At 37.1% G+C, this 15,741-nt stretch overlaps 1 protein-coding gene across 1 annotated transcript in view; it reads left to right on the plus strand.

Annotated features, from left to right (window-relative positions):
• The window catches only part of DENND1A (DENN domain containing 1A), a 548,251-nt gene that overhangs the window by 154,742 nt on the left and 377,768 nt on the right, over window positions 1-15,741 (plus strand).

The following is a 15,741-nucleotide window of genomic DNA, read 5'->3' on the forward strand; positions in this document are numbered from 1 at the left end:
CGCGGCATGTGGGATCTTCCCGGACCGGGGCACGAACCCGCGTCTCCTGCATCGGCAGGCGGACTCTCAACCACTGTGTCACCAGGGAAGCCCTGGACTGGCTTCTTAATGAAACTGTATTTCAAAACCTTAAACATTTAGCCAAACTCAGTTGAAAAAGTGATAAATTTTCTGATTTAAGGCTCTTCTTTTGAGTTGAAGATTTCTTCTCAATTTGGTCACTTCCCAGCTGTTACAGTTATATAGAAGGAACCCATTAAAAAGACAAATTCTTTTTGAGCTATTCTTTCTGAAGGCATGCCAGGCTATAGAGCTATGTTGTACAACTACTTACTTGAATCTGACTCTAGGAAATGGAAGTAGGCAATCCCTATTTATACATTCTTATTAGAAGTGTTCTCCTGGTTTTATTCTGGCTCCAAAAAAGCCCTGGTAAATTTTAGACATCTCTGAATACTACTGGATGGTCTTATTTCTGGTGAGTTACTCAGTGATGATAACTAAGTGGACTGTGGCTGCTTTTGAGAGCTGTAGTCTGAGTCTTAACTTTAACCTCATTTAATCAGTCTCTGTTGCTTGTTTGGATGGATCTGCAAGTCTGCAGTCATCAAGCCCTTGCCCTGTTCATTATCCCTCCTAAATTGCTCTCTAGTCTGTCCTAGTCTGCTATTTCCCTCTGCATTCACACTCTCAGCTTCTCTCCTGTGGAGTTTTCCTAATGACCTGCAACCTAATGACCTTGTAATCACTACATTCTATAAGATGGCCAGAGATGTCTTTCTAAAACCTAAATCAAATCACACCATTTCTCTTAAGTCAAAACTCCTGATGGTTCCCTGGTGCCTTCAAGATCTACTGCAAATTTCTTTACTTGGATTTGAGGCCCATCACAGTCTGTCCTTGCCCCAACCTCCAGCCTGGTTTCCTACCACTTCCCTTCATAACCAGACATAGAATGTCTATTTCCCAGCATGATTAGCTCTCTCCCACCTCTATATTTTTGCCCAAGATGGTTTTTTTGTTTTTGTTTTTTTTTGGGTGTTGCTACTATTTATTTATTTATTTATTTTTCACATGTTTATTGGAGTATAAATGCTCTACAATGTTGTGTTAGTCATCACTAATCATTGGAGAAATGCAAATCAAAACCACAATGAGGTATCACCTCACACCAGTCAGAATGGCCATCATCAAAAAATCGAGAAACAATAAATGCTGGAGAGGGTGTGGAGAAAAGGGGCCCATCCTGCACTCTTGGTGGGAATGTAAATTGATACAGCCACTATGGAGACCAGTGTGGAGATTCCTTAAAAAACTAAAAATAGAACTACCATATCACCCAGCAAGTCCAAGATGTTTTTATGGTTAAAATGCCTTCCTCAGTTCCCCCTCCCACCCAATATACTTCTTTTCAGCATTAAATGCCCTGCTTATATCACTTCCTCTGTGAAACTTGCCCTGACTGAATTAGTCACTCTATCCTCAGCACTTGGAGAGCACTTGGAGCATTGACTCCTTACATTGTATTGTTTATTTACTATGAACTCTTCAAGTACAGGAATGACTATAATCAGTGTTACTGGCTCTTCTCAGCAGCTAGGATAAATTAGGGGCCAGTGAATGATTGTGAATATAAAGTATGTAATACACAGACATAATTGCTAAGGAGTTCAGATTCCAGAAAGGATAGTACAGAGCATGGCCTGTGGAGCCAGACTGGGTTTGAATTCCAGCTCTGTCATTTACTGGGATTTACCTCTTTGGGGTTTCATTTTCTCACCTGTAAACTAGAGTAATCATAGTAAAGATATCATAGGATTCTTGTGAGGTTTAAGTGATTTTAAATGTGTAGAGTGCTCAGAATAATACCTGGCATTTAATAATAACCAATTATTATAGAGTGCCTACTATTTTTAGGGGGTGGATTCAAGGTAGCAGGGTAACCTGGTTTTGGTGCTTTTGTTTTATCAGGTATTAGGATTATGTGTGATAAATTTGCCTCTAGAATTTCAGACTGATCCTAGGAAGAATTCTGAAAAATCTTTTCTTTCTAAGCCCACACTGTTCTACAGCAAAATTTAGAGAAGTCACATAGGTAAGAGAAATTTGTCAAGTAAAGATGAAGAGATAACCAGAAACAGTTTCTGAATATTTATGTTCTATAATGTACGGAAAATATGGAAACTCTTTAAATGGTGATGAAGGGATTTTAAATAACTAATTAATTTTATTTCTGTTGTGAAAGCTGTGTTGAGACTTTCCATTTTCAAAACCTCAGAATTTAGTAATGGGTCCCACTGTCCTTGTAAATTAGCCTTTTTGGTTGCATGTAGTACTTTTTATTATTGTGTTAACTTTCATTTTAAAAATATATGCAGTAGAGTTAAGATTCCTCTAGCTACCATAATTTCAAACTGTCTAACTGACTGAAACTGTCAGTTTCAGATTTCAAATGTGAGATAACATGAAGCCCAGACTTTGAACTATGTATATATATGTCTGTGTGTGTGTGTATGTGTGTGTGGGTAGAAATGCAAAGGATAATTAAGATTGTTTTTAAATAAAATTGAGCTTACCAAAAATCATTTACTTTCATATCAACCTTTTGAAATATATAATATTGTTTCACATTGCTTTTATTCCTGGAATATTTTTATGTAATATTTTATACTTTTATTTATATAATATTCTAAGTATTATTAAATATTAGATATTTATATAATATTTTAAATATCTAGTCTGCTTGTCTAGTAAATGCTGACCCAACTCTCAAAAGTCAGCTCAAATGTCACCAGCTCTGAGGAGTCTTTGATATCCCCTGGGTAGACCTGACAGTGCCTGCCTTTTTTCCTTGACCATGCTTTCAGAAACCTTAAAACCCGTTATTACACATACTTGTTTATGTATCCTTTCTCTCTCCCAGGCAGAAAGTCAGGGATTCTTTCCTGCTACATGTCCACATCTGTAGGACCTGGTACTGTACATGGATGCTAATAGGCCAAATATTTGATATATAATAATAAACAACCAAATAGTGTGCACACTGTGATCTTTGGGCTCAGAATTTGAACAAAGTAGGACAAACCAAAACATACCTTTATTAAATCTCACCTTGCCTAACAGAGAGGAATTTAAGATTCTTATATTTGAGTACATTTCAAATATGATGCCTCGTTAGTAACATCTAGTTTTAGAAGTGTCAGCAGTAATTGATAAGAACATTATTTTTATTAGAGAACTCTTCCAGCCTGCCAGATACGTATCATTCCTAGAGATCTAAACCCCTGGTAAATTGAGAAATATTTTTGCATTTTTAAAATGTATCTGTTATAATAAACAGATTTAATGGCAGCTAAAATACTTTTCATTATTCACTTATTTCTTAACAAATATCATCCCCTCTAAAAATTTTAAGTGCCTTTTTTTGGGTATGTTTGGCCCAAAGAATAGTAGAAGGCAAGTATCCCCATGTTATATGAGATTTGGCTTTGGAAATGTTACTTTGGGCAAAGGCTTTACTTTTTCAGCATCATTTTTTTTCACCTATAAAACAAGGAAGTAATGAGGATTTTGTAGGAGAATTAGGCATGATGTGTACACAATACCTGCATTAGTCTAGTTTAATAAATGTTTTCTAATGTAGCGTGAGGAAAATGAAGCAAAGGGAAGATTTTGCCGTTTCCATGTCATTGTTGATGTCTAGTATTGCGCTAAGCCCTAGAATGTAGATAACTCCTTAATGTGGTTAAAGAGCTTGGAGTCAAGAGATAAAAACTAACTCTTCTAACACCACTCCCCAGTTTCCCATTACAAGGCAGATGGAACGTCTGTTTGTTCTTTCAGTACCCTTCAGACAAGCCATGGTTTTCCCTCTCTCTAAGACTAATGACCATAGCATCCAATCCAGGACACTTGTGAGAGCAAAAGGGGGCACCATGATTACACAGAGATAATGAGCATAACCAGGATGTTCTGGGCAAGCTGGCACGTAACGTTACCCTAACCTAAGACCTTTTGATACAACAAAAATCTTTTACTCCACTGCTGCAATTGGAAAGCAAGGTGGGAAGAGCTTGAGCTCCTAGGAGAATGAAGTTGGGTTTGAATCTTAGCTTTTCCATCACTATCTATTTCCAATTAGGCAAGCTACTTCACCATTCTACCTGAAAGTAACTTTACTTGGCTTTCAAGGCCTCAGTTCATGTGTAAGAGGGTGATAATATCAACATCAGATTACTGGTAGGATCACTGAGTATATATGTAAAGCTTCTAGCACAGGATGTGACACTTATTAGCTGCTTTGTCAGTCTCCTTCCACTTGTCACTTAAGCCCCTCCAGAGTATTTGGGAAACAAAATACAGGCTGAAACAGAAGAAACTTAGGTAAATCAATTAGATACCTTAAATTGTATACATAATTCTTAGCTTTTAAATCATAAATGGTAAACCCTTGACAGGAATGACTAATATTACATTTATACAGACTTTAATAGTTTTCTCTATTCCTTTCATTTTCTACATCAAGAATAAATATTGATTCTCTGACAAACTCAATTCTCCTTTGGTCCATGTGGTCTCACTGCTTTCCTATGAAGATTAAACAAGAAGACATGTAGACTGTTAGGTTCTGAAGAGAGATTTAAGCTGGTCCTATTTAAATCTATTACAGTTCCTATGTTGCTGTCTTCAACCACAACCCCTCTCCCTGCTGCCAGGGTTATTATTAAGGCTCCTGTGTGAGGCTCCTCCTCCATCTCGGTGGCCTGACAGGCATCCAGTTGTGTGTCTGTCCCTTCCTGTGGAAACGGAGGGTCTTGAGATCTATGGACAGTCTGATGATAGGAATGACGGCAATAGGAGTAGCATGGGAATTCAGGAGACAAGAGGAGCTCAGTGAGAATAGCTTCTGAATCCCCCTGGAATCTAGAAGACTTGGGAGTAGATAGAGGGGTTAGGAAATGACATGCAAGTGGTATGCAAAAGATTCAAACCCTCCTAGTGACTTCCAGTGCACAAGAATCAAGTCCAGACTCCTTAACATGCCCTCTAAGGCCACATGTGATTTGGCCTCTGCCAACCTGTCTAACCCCATCTTCTGCCACTCTCTCCCTTGCCTCCTCTGATCCAACATGCCAGGCTTATTTTAGTTCTTTGAATGTGCCAAGGGCTGTTGTTCAGTGGCCCTTGCTCATGCTGTTATTTATTTACTTATTTTTGGCCTTCTTCTCCCTATCCCTCTTGCAATCTTTGGCTGGTAAACACCTGCTCATTCCTCAAGTCTCAGCTCAAAATGTCGCTTCCTGAGATGCCTATCTTGACCCTTCCATTCTAAATTCAGGCCCCTGTCTTTTTGTCTTACAGCACTTTCTTCTGTTCTTTCACAGCTTCTGTCACAGTTCCAACAATGTATTAGTGTATTCCTTTGCACAGCATCTGTCTTTCAACTAGATCAAAAACTCCATGCAGACAGGGTCTTTAGCACATTGTCTGATACTAAATATATTATCTTGCCTAGGGAAATGTATCAGTTTTCTTTTCTAAGATGACTTGGAAATATTCTTGATTTCTGGGGCTCCCTTGTCTCCTTCCTTGTTAATTGACACTTGGGAAGGTTTCTTCAGAGTTATTTTGAAATTCAACAACCACAGCAAATATTTGAATCAAAGTCACATGAATGGATCATCTGTCCCCCAGCAAGTGTTAGTAGTGAGATTCTTTCTTGTTCTGATGGCGTGAAAGAGATTAGCAGGCAGCAGCTTACCAGGACCTAGATGGTACATCTGGATTTTCGACATGTTGCGCTTGAAGTAACTATGGGACATGGGACAGAACTGTCAAAAGGCAGTTGGAATGGGCGCCCGGAGCTGGAGAGGTAGTTTATAAATGAAGATTTGAATTTGAGTCATTTACACAGTGATGGTAATTGAGATTAAAGTGTAAGTAGACTATGTTAATGGAGGAGGATACAGAGAGAGAAGAAGGAAGATAAATTCCTGGGAATACATATAAGGGAAAGGAGTTGGGGGGGCAGAAATTGAGGAGTGAGAGAGGCAGGAAGAGGCCCTTCTACATCTAACAGAACGTTGGGTGTACATATAACGTATTTGAGTGAATGTGGTGAGGAAAGCACCAGAAAAAGCTTTCTTCTCTTTTAATATTGCTTTTTAAAATATTGTAAACAATGGAATCACTTTGCTGTACAGCAGGAGTTAACACAACATTGTAAATCAACTATACTTCAGTAAAATAAAATTTAAAAATATTATAAACAAAATAACTCTCAAATTGAAGAGCTCTTGAGAATCCAGAGAGCATGATTTATCTGTCAAGAAAACTCCTGGACCTAAACTGTAGTAGTGAACTGTTAATATAAGAAGGAATTGTTTCTCTGAAGAGTCCATGCCACAAAACAGCTGTGCATTCTGAGTAGTGGAAATATGTTTTCTTTTTAATTCTTTGTATTATTTTGTATTTTAAGTAATTTTTCCAAAAGAGAGTATGCAATAGACATTTGGCCATTTAGCAATAATCATGTGTGAATTGTTGGATCACCAGAGAACCAACATGATTGACATTGTCATTTTACCTTTCAGGAATTTCTAAATTTGAGTTTTGGGGTGTTCGTGAGTTTGTTTGGGTAATGGTGTGTGACCAGCTCCTTGACACTCTAGATCAGAGGTTGGGGCTGGTTTTTTGGGGCCTTTGAGCTAAGGTGATTTTTATCGTTTTTGAAGAGTTGGGAAAAAAAAAACAAACCAGAAGAATCTGTGACAGAGACCATAAGTGGCCCACAAAGCCTAAAATATTTACTACCTGACCCTTTATAGAAAAAGTTTGCTGAGTCTTTCTTTAGTTTGTAAGTTGTGTATGAAATAAACCAAAAATTTCATAAGAAAACCTCAAATGATGACTGCAGTTCCAGAATGTCTTACATGTCTTAAGGCTTTTCTTTTAAATAGTGACTTAGCTGTTAAATTATGAGAGCACATTTTCTTTGGTGATATATGAACTTGATTGATTGAAGACTGCTTTATGTGACTTGACAGTATGGTCAGAGGCCTTCTGTACTGTATGGTTTATCACAGAATAGTTCTGGAAAATGTTTAAACCTATTTTGGTTGTGTTTAGTTTATCCCAGGCAGCCTCAGGTAAACACTAGCATTGACGTGTTGGAGCAAGATATGTAAAGTGAAATAAAACATATATGTGGAATTGAATTATTTTCTTTGTATTTTGCTGGCCCTCTGAAGAGACATTTTCTAGTTGCAAAAGAGTAAAATCTTTGAGTATTAGATTTTAGAAAACTATTTGAATTGTATACTTTTTTATATCAATAGTGTTTCATATCACTTGCCTTCTGTCTTTGTAATGAGATGTCGTCGATCTATTCTGTTCTGAGTATAAATTTCCTCAGTTCTTGAATCCTCCTGATATTGTTCCATCAGAATTTGCAAGTTGTGGGAAATAAAAGTTGATTATGAAACAGTTCTGTAATTGGAAATGACTGTGAACCGAGGCCCTATCTAATCAATTGCTAAATAATTCCCTCTCAAAAGCGGATTTGATATTTACATTTTGATTTTCATATTCTGCTCACAGTGTTTGTTGACAGTGTCTGACATCCCCTGCCACTGGATAAATAAAGCCTATTATTTCCTTTTTAACATTTTAAGTGATTACTCTCATACAAGAGCTAAGGTTAAGTATATTATCAAACTATCATCCTGTCTATTTGAAGAAGCTGGGAATCTTGATTAATATGCCTTGTTAACTGATGATTTCAGTTCCATACTGGTAGTGCTAGAATAATTTGTATAAACCAAGCAGTACAGATTCCTTATTTTAGCACTAAGACTTACAAAGGCTTCTTTTAGCAGCCTTTAATTTTGTACCTTTGTATGTGACATAGCCTGTGGCTGTGATAGCTACTGTGAATCTCCAGTTGTTTGGGGATGAAAGGAGGAGGCAGCTGGAAACTCGGTAGCTGCATCTAGCTGTCTACCTAGAGAAGGCCTTGATTTCAAGTTTATCTAAACAAGCTCGACTAATCCCAACTATCTAGGGGGATCCACTGTCAAAACAAGCAGCGTGGCCCTGAGGCAAACACAGCTATACAGAAATGAAGGCTGGGGCTTCCAATACTCTGATGACTGCATACTGGAGGCTTTTTTCCCCCCTGAAAGAGGGTAAGAGAGGTAGAATTTGCATAATGCCTTTTCATTGGAAACTTTTGGAAGGCTGACAGACCTCCAGCTTATAGATCTGTAGCCACAATACATAGTCTATAGGAGAATCCTTGAATGACCTAACCATATTGAAAGGAAATATAAAAGCGTCCAAGTATAGCCAAGTGAGAGAGGAAAAGAGGCTGATGCATTGTCTAACATCTGCTGTACTTCTCGTTAGTTTTGTTCTTTGCTATTCTGTGTGGACTTTGGAGAAGCCTAAGACAGCCTAACATGAATCCTATAATCTTCCTTCTGAATATTTATGTAGCGTGCCAGCTTCTAAGCTGTCCTTTGCGTTTTCCTACTTCCCCCTCATTTTCATGCTCTCAAATGAGGCCAACATTTCAAAAGCTAAATAAATGTTTGTGAATGTTTATAAAAGATTTGCATAAATTTGTCCTTGTCTGACAAAGATCACTTTTTTCTTATGCCAGTTCTGAAAAAAATTTTTTTAAGGTTTTGGTGCTTGTCTTGACAACAAAGTCCTGCATCCCAGAACAATGATTGCTGATTAAGTGGGTATGCAATTGTGATTGAATAGGCTTTCAAGATACTGGGTAAAAAGGCCTATCATCTGAAGGCTGAATTATAGAATTTAGAAAATGTTATCAGAAGTACACATTTAAATCTATTTTTTTGGTACCATATCATTAGGTTAGACAAAGGGTTCTTACAAGTTAAAGTATAACTACCCACGGTTTTAAAAATCCACTGTATAAATTTTAATAGTTAGAATGTTTCAGTAACTCAGAATATCACTTTTCTTTCCTATGGTTGAACATATTTAAAAATAACTGTTAGACCTTTAGGGGCTTTTGGGAAACTGTAAGGCTACCAGTTGTACGTGTTAATATGGTTATTGGGATGGTAATCAGAGGAAATATACCAGGCAGTCCTTTAAGATATCTGAATGTACAGTCATACCTTGAGAAAATATAAACTACATGGAATATGTGTTAAGGCTTAATTATAGGACACACACACACACACACACACACACACACACACACACACACACACACACACACACACACACACACACACACACACACACACAGAGCCCAGATACTCATGCCGCCGATGTGTTTGCTGAATTCATTTATTTTTTAAAATTAGAATGGATTTTGTGGGGTGGCAAGGGATGTTGTGGGTAGAGGTGCTAATTTAGTTCAGAGATATTCGAAGATTGGCAGGAGAGAGAGGTAACAGCCAGTTCTGTTAGTCCTTTGGTTGTATTGGTTTAGAGGTTTAAGTTGTCATTAAGGCACAAACTAGAGCCACTTCTCTGACACAGTTTTTATCACATCTGCTAGGCTTGTGTCCCAAGAGGAGACGTGGAGAGCAGTGAATTCAGCATGGGCCCATTATCGACTGCTTTTTCGCGTGTTGTAAAAGCAGTGAGACCTCAGGGAGGCTTGGAGCCTCCTCCCGTGTAATGTCCAAGTCAGATTTGAAGGACTGGTGGCAGGAAAGCTTTGGCCTTGGGGTATGAATTCTAAGAAATAGAGGCACAATTAAGTTTAAAAAATTCAAGGACTTTGAGCTTGATAATGAAAGATTTTTTTCTAGACAAATGTAAGTAAAAAAGTTGCCCATCTGTGCACATTTTTGTGTGCACTTAAAATATTTAAAAGCTGACAGATTTTAAATGCTTATAAAATAGTATTTCTATTAGTGCTCTTTTTTTTTTTTTTTTTTAATAGTATCTTCCTGAGGGCAAGTTGCTTCTTCAGTGAAATCATGTTTGTAGTTTCACTGTTGGGACTCTGTTCCTTTGGTATGTGCTGACTTGTGTGTCCCCCACCAACCATTCCTCCCCCCGCCCCCACATTTTCCCCAACCTTTCTTTCTTTTAGATAAATTCATAACATAAATGTTCAGATAATAGGATTTCAAATGTCTAAGGAAATGAACAAAGCAAAATATTGTAGAGTAATACTATTAAGTGCAAGGAATTATATTACCGATACCACTGAATGCTAATTGCAAGAGATTCAAACCAAATCATTTATTCATTTTCGAAGTATTTGAAACAGTGTCACAAAGTTTATTGGTGTTTAACATTGACCTTATAAATATAGCTCTCTCATTTTCAAACCTTTTGCTATAAGGTTTAAAGTTAATAAAATGAAATCCGAGAATATAGAATGTTATATAATATCGTACTTTGGGGACAACTTTAAGTAATTTTTGAAGAAAGGGAAGGATACAAAAGGATAAAGTGATTGTGTTAAATTAAAAAAATTTTTGTATAAGATTCAGTATTTTTACTTTAGACTTCAAAGGTCATGAAGATTTACACTTAAAAGTAGTTCTGGAGGTGGCTCTTCTGCTGTTGTAAGCATTCCACCTATATACTTAGTGTCCTTGATAATTTAGATATAAAGTTTACATGGTACAGAAAATGGTGAATTTCTATATCTTATTGTAATTTAATTTTTGAATTACAACATTGACTATGCATATTAGATATTACACAAGTTAGCATAATGATAACATATGCATGACTCAAGATTAAAGTTTATAAAAAGTGAACTGAGTGTAAATATTGAAGTATACCAAAGAAAAGAAGCAGACTCTGTAGCATTTGAGCAGCGTTGTTAGAAATTTGACCCGGCTTTTATGTTCGGGTGTTGAAAGGCCTTTCTGTAAAATCCCTTATTCAAAGCCTTTTCTCATTGGAAAAAAATAAAAGTTTGGTTGTAACTATAGTATGGATCTTGGGTTTAAGTTGACATTTATAGGGAAGGAGAAAAATTGTATTTCCTGTTTTCATATTTAGGAAATTTCTGGTCAACATTGTTGAACTTGGTGCTAATTAAGCTTCTAAGAACTTCTTACCATTCTGTTTTACTCTTCTGAATCATAAGCATTAAAACCTCTGTTAGCTTTCACTTGGAGTCCCTGGTTTTAACTTGAAATGGCTTAAGGTAGAAATTTTGCTAGCTTTTTTGTATGTTTGGATTTTGTGTGTGTTCTGTTTTTAACTTTCAACTTGAGTTTTGAGATCATCAATCAAAGCCTTTTCTTTCAAGTCAGTTGCACTGATCTCACTTGCAGGACTTAGAGGGTCAGCATTTACCTCATGCTATTAAAAATTGTTTTTAAACATAGAAATAGAATATTTTAGGAATTTGGGCTCCACAGATCTTTTCATCACACATCTACATTCTGAAATGAACAAATAAATTACATATGAGAGACTCAGGAAATGCTCTCCTACTGTCTTCCTGCTTCTTCCTCCTTCACTCCTTTTTGGACAAAGGTGAATTATCGACCACTATACCAGCAATTTCCAAAGAGGGTGATTGTAGCTTTACATATTTTAAAATACATTAATTTATTCAAGCAGTCTCTTTGCTCTATTTAGATGTTTTCCTGCACACATTTTCTTTTTCCTTTTGGACTACTGAGAATGTGCCTCACCTCCCAACATTCTGTGACCCCAGTGGACGTTATAATCAGCCTGCACTTTTGTCTTTCAGATGGCATTTATTTGCGGGGTGCGTATGTCTGTGTTTGACTGTCATTTGTTTTCATCTGCCAAATACAACTAATTTTTGTTTATGGGTTTCAATGAAATAATGAAAACAAAGTATTTGACATCTGAACTGATGGCTGTTGCAGTATCTCATACACCTTCCCACCCCGCACTCCAAATTCAGGGGGAATTGGTTTAGCCTCTCATTATTAATAATCCTTGTTAACTACATCAAATTTAGTCTTCGAAATTTTGCCTCCAGATAGGATTCTATTATGGATAATATTATAAATGTAAAATTTTACCAGGTTTTTAAGGGAATAGCTCGGTTTCATTAGAACATAATCGACTTTGTCCGGATTGGAATAAGGTCCCTTGATGGGCCTTCTGACTGTATGAGAATTCAAACTGGGTGAAATGAATCCAAAGAAGACTGAGATGAAACTTGAATTCTTTTCACTTGCAAATGAATCCAGTGTTAGGGTTGTTGATTTCATATTTTGGTTCACACTCTGAGATTTGGTATCTCCTTGTGGGCAGAGCTTTGTAGATGTTGTTGCGTTTCTACTGCATTGTGCGATCTGCTGCTTAATATACCCATAACTGAAAGGTTAGTGCAACTGCCTGCCCTCCACGCTCCCCCCCTGCCCCTTCTGCTCTTACTTATTCCCACATGAAGTATTGTATATTGTGTTGGGAAGAAAAGCCCTTTTGGAAATTGCCTATTTCATAAATTGTCTGGTGACACAAAGGGGTTGAATTCTGTATTCTTGTCTCATTTATTTTGAAAACTTTGCTACTGAACTCACCTTAATCAATGAGCTCAGTGTTGTCTCCAATAAGTTATGTGTTGGATATATTGATTGGGAGGGATTTTAGAAAACCCGTCTGGGGTTTATAATGTCAGCAGTGTTTTGATTATGAAAAGAGTTGGAACCTGGGGACATGGAACCAGGTGGCAAATGTCCTAAAGCCAGTAGTGACATGGTGGACTGGTTCCCTCCTGGGATCTAGTTCATGCCCTGCACTTTAACTGTGGTGACTGGCTACTATAGATGCACTTTTTGCTCATTAAAATGTTAAAAAATCAAACTGTACATAAAAAGATTTGTGAAAATATAAACTTGGGAATTGATCTGGAGAGCTGGCACAATCTTCCCCACCCCCTGCCTTAGCAACGAGGTCATTTACATTTCATCAGCTGTATTGCATCTCCAAGATCCGATTTATGATTTGCGTGGCAGTTGAGGTTGTACTGAGGCTGGTCGTCTGAAAGAGCTTGTGTAGGCAAGGGAGGGAGGGAGAAAGAGAGAGAGAGAGAGGAGAGAGAGAGAAAGAGAGAGAAGAAAACAGGAGAATTACTTTCTACAAAGAAAGTTCCCTAGCCAGAGACACAGGTTCAAGAGAGAAAAATGGGTTGGTAACTGGCTAGTGACTGTTTTCCCAGTAAAGTTAACATTGAAAGACTGTGGGACACTCTGCTATAAGCATGATGCTCAACATATGTTTAAATCAGTGTTTTAAAGTCCCCTCTCTCAGAGAGTGGTACTTTTCATATTGAAGTAATTGTGTTTTTCTTTGGAAAGAGAGGATGAGGTAGTTACCTGTTTATATATGGGGAGAACATCAGTATTAAGAAAAATTGGTTTATTTCAGCAGTTTTTATTTACAGGAAACATTACTTGTTTTCCCCTCCCTGTTCCTGTCCTCCCCTTCCCAAACTGAGAAGTTTGATTTTTCAGTTCTGATTGAGATAATGTGTGAATTTGCCTAACACAGAGCAATGCTCATTTTTGTTTTCTCCTCTGACAGCACACTACTGTGCTGTTTGACTTAAATTGGAATATCAAACTCTTGTAATATCATAAACATGAAGAAACATATTGTAATGCACAAACATGTGCCTACATTTGCCTATATTCCCTTCCCTCCTCCCCATCCCCCTGCCCCATTGCTTAATTAGACTTATCACTGCTTTCTTGGGTAAAAAGGAAAGCTCTTGGGAGGTGGGTTGTACTCAGCCTACATTGGGTATTTTGATATTTGTTCTAATATTATCTGACAGACAAGTTCATGGTTGCTTATTACTCTTGACATTAGAAAGTGGTAAGTAGTTTCTGTATTGTAGTGAGTAATAAGTTGGGCATATTAGATTTCTCTGACTCTGCTGTAGCCATGGGGGTCCTTTCTTTCAGAAATCTTGAGGGCTTTTGTCAGCTCAACTCCAGCATAGAGTAGAGGAGTACGTCTGCACCTGTAACTTTTGAAGGGTAAAGGATAAATGTCTTTGTAGCTGGTGTTCGCAATGAGTGAGCACTGGGGACTGAGTTTTAGAGAATGCTTGGTACATAAACTAAAGTCAAGCAATGCTCTGTGGTATTTGAAACTTGATGTGAAAGGAATTTGTAAGGAATTTCTTTTTGTGTGTAAATCCTAAGAGTTTTGTTTATGGGGCTTATAATATATTTTATAATGAAAACTGCAGACATTAAAATGAATGTGTTGTATGATCTCTTTGCCAATATTTGCCTGATAATAACATTATGCATTGAAAAATTGCTATTGTTCTTCTGATTCCCCATTACCTATTGCAATTTATTTTACTATGAGTTTTAAAACAGTATGTGTACGGTCTTATGAATATGCCACATTATGAAATTAATTAATGTATCAGTAATGCCTCAGGTTATGCTGAAGTACTCTTACCCGCCCTTTTTCATTTTTCACTTTTCTATTCCTTTACTGTATCATGACATGCCTTAACAGTGCTGTGATATACACCCAGCCCAAAATGATATTAAAAAAAATAGGATATGCTCAATTGAACTATGTAGGCAGAACATGCTCTGGCAGAGAAAGTCAGTGTGCTTTCTGCTTCATTGAGTGGGTTATTAGATTGATGTGGTTTATTTCTTGAGTGATAGAACTGGTTTTAAAAATAAATGAAGCGAGAAGCATCAATTCAGTTAGCATTGATAATTCATTATTATTGGTTAGAAAAGTGCTACATTTGTAAACTGATCTTTAATTTATCACTTGGATTAGGATTTGCAATGGGCAGGTTTGTTTTAATTTGAACCAGCTTCTCAATGACCGAAAAATGTGTTCTTCATTTTGTCTTGAAGTTGGATTTTAAATAGTTAAAAAGCAAATCAAATGCATGAAAGGAATACTTTTTTAAAATTTATAACATTGGTCTATGAACTTATGATAAGCACCAACTGTGGTCTGTCCAAGTCTGCAGTTAAAATTAAGTCAAGTTAGAGAAAATTCTGTGAAGGAAGTAATGATTAATTACTTGGGTCTGTGTGTTGCTGTTTGTATATATTCTGTGCACGTGAAATGTATCTATTGGGAAAAGTCGCACACCACTGTATGTTGTGTCTCATATAGTATTCTTAATGTTAGAAGTTTCTCTTTTATGAGTAAGTCTTTGAAATGTCACTCTGGGTTTTTTTTGTACCCTTTTTGTATACTTCCCCTGAGTAATGTGCTTGGTTTTATGTACCTACATATTTGTAAAAAGACATTTAAACTGGTAGTTTGCTTTGGATTTTTATAAATTACAAGCAGGTAAGTGTGTTCCATTTTGATAATGACGTTTAATGATAATGACTAAAAATACTGCACACTTAAAATTGTTATAGTTTGATTACAAAATAAATTCATGCCAGAAATGGCAACTTCTTTATAAAGTAAATAAAGTTTTAAACTCTAAAAAAATGTAGTTGACAATGTTCGGGGACAATTATCTTCCAGTTGGTTTTCTATTTTGCTTGTGATTTGGCCTATTGATGTTGGGAAGCGTTGTCTAATCCTGGCCCCCTCTGTTCCTAGGTAACAGGCAAAAACGGTGCCAGCAACAGCGGCCCTGCCAGGCCAAACCCATGTGGCTCGGTGTTATTCACTCTGATCCATATGGTCAGGCTGGAGATGGTCCCTGGAGGGGTGTTAACACTCAGCAACCCACCCGCCTCCCTCCCTTCAGAGCTTTCCTGCACGGCTCCTGCTGCTTGCCCATGTGTGATTCTT

The sequence above is a fragment of the Leucopleurus acutus genome (genome assembly GCF_964270905.1).
Source record: "Leucopleurus acutus genome assembly, chromosome: 7".
In the NCBI taxonomy this organism is placed as follows: domain Eukaryota; kingdom Metazoa; phylum Chordata; class Mammalia; order Artiodactyla; family Delphinidae; genus Leucopleurus; species Leucopleurus acutus.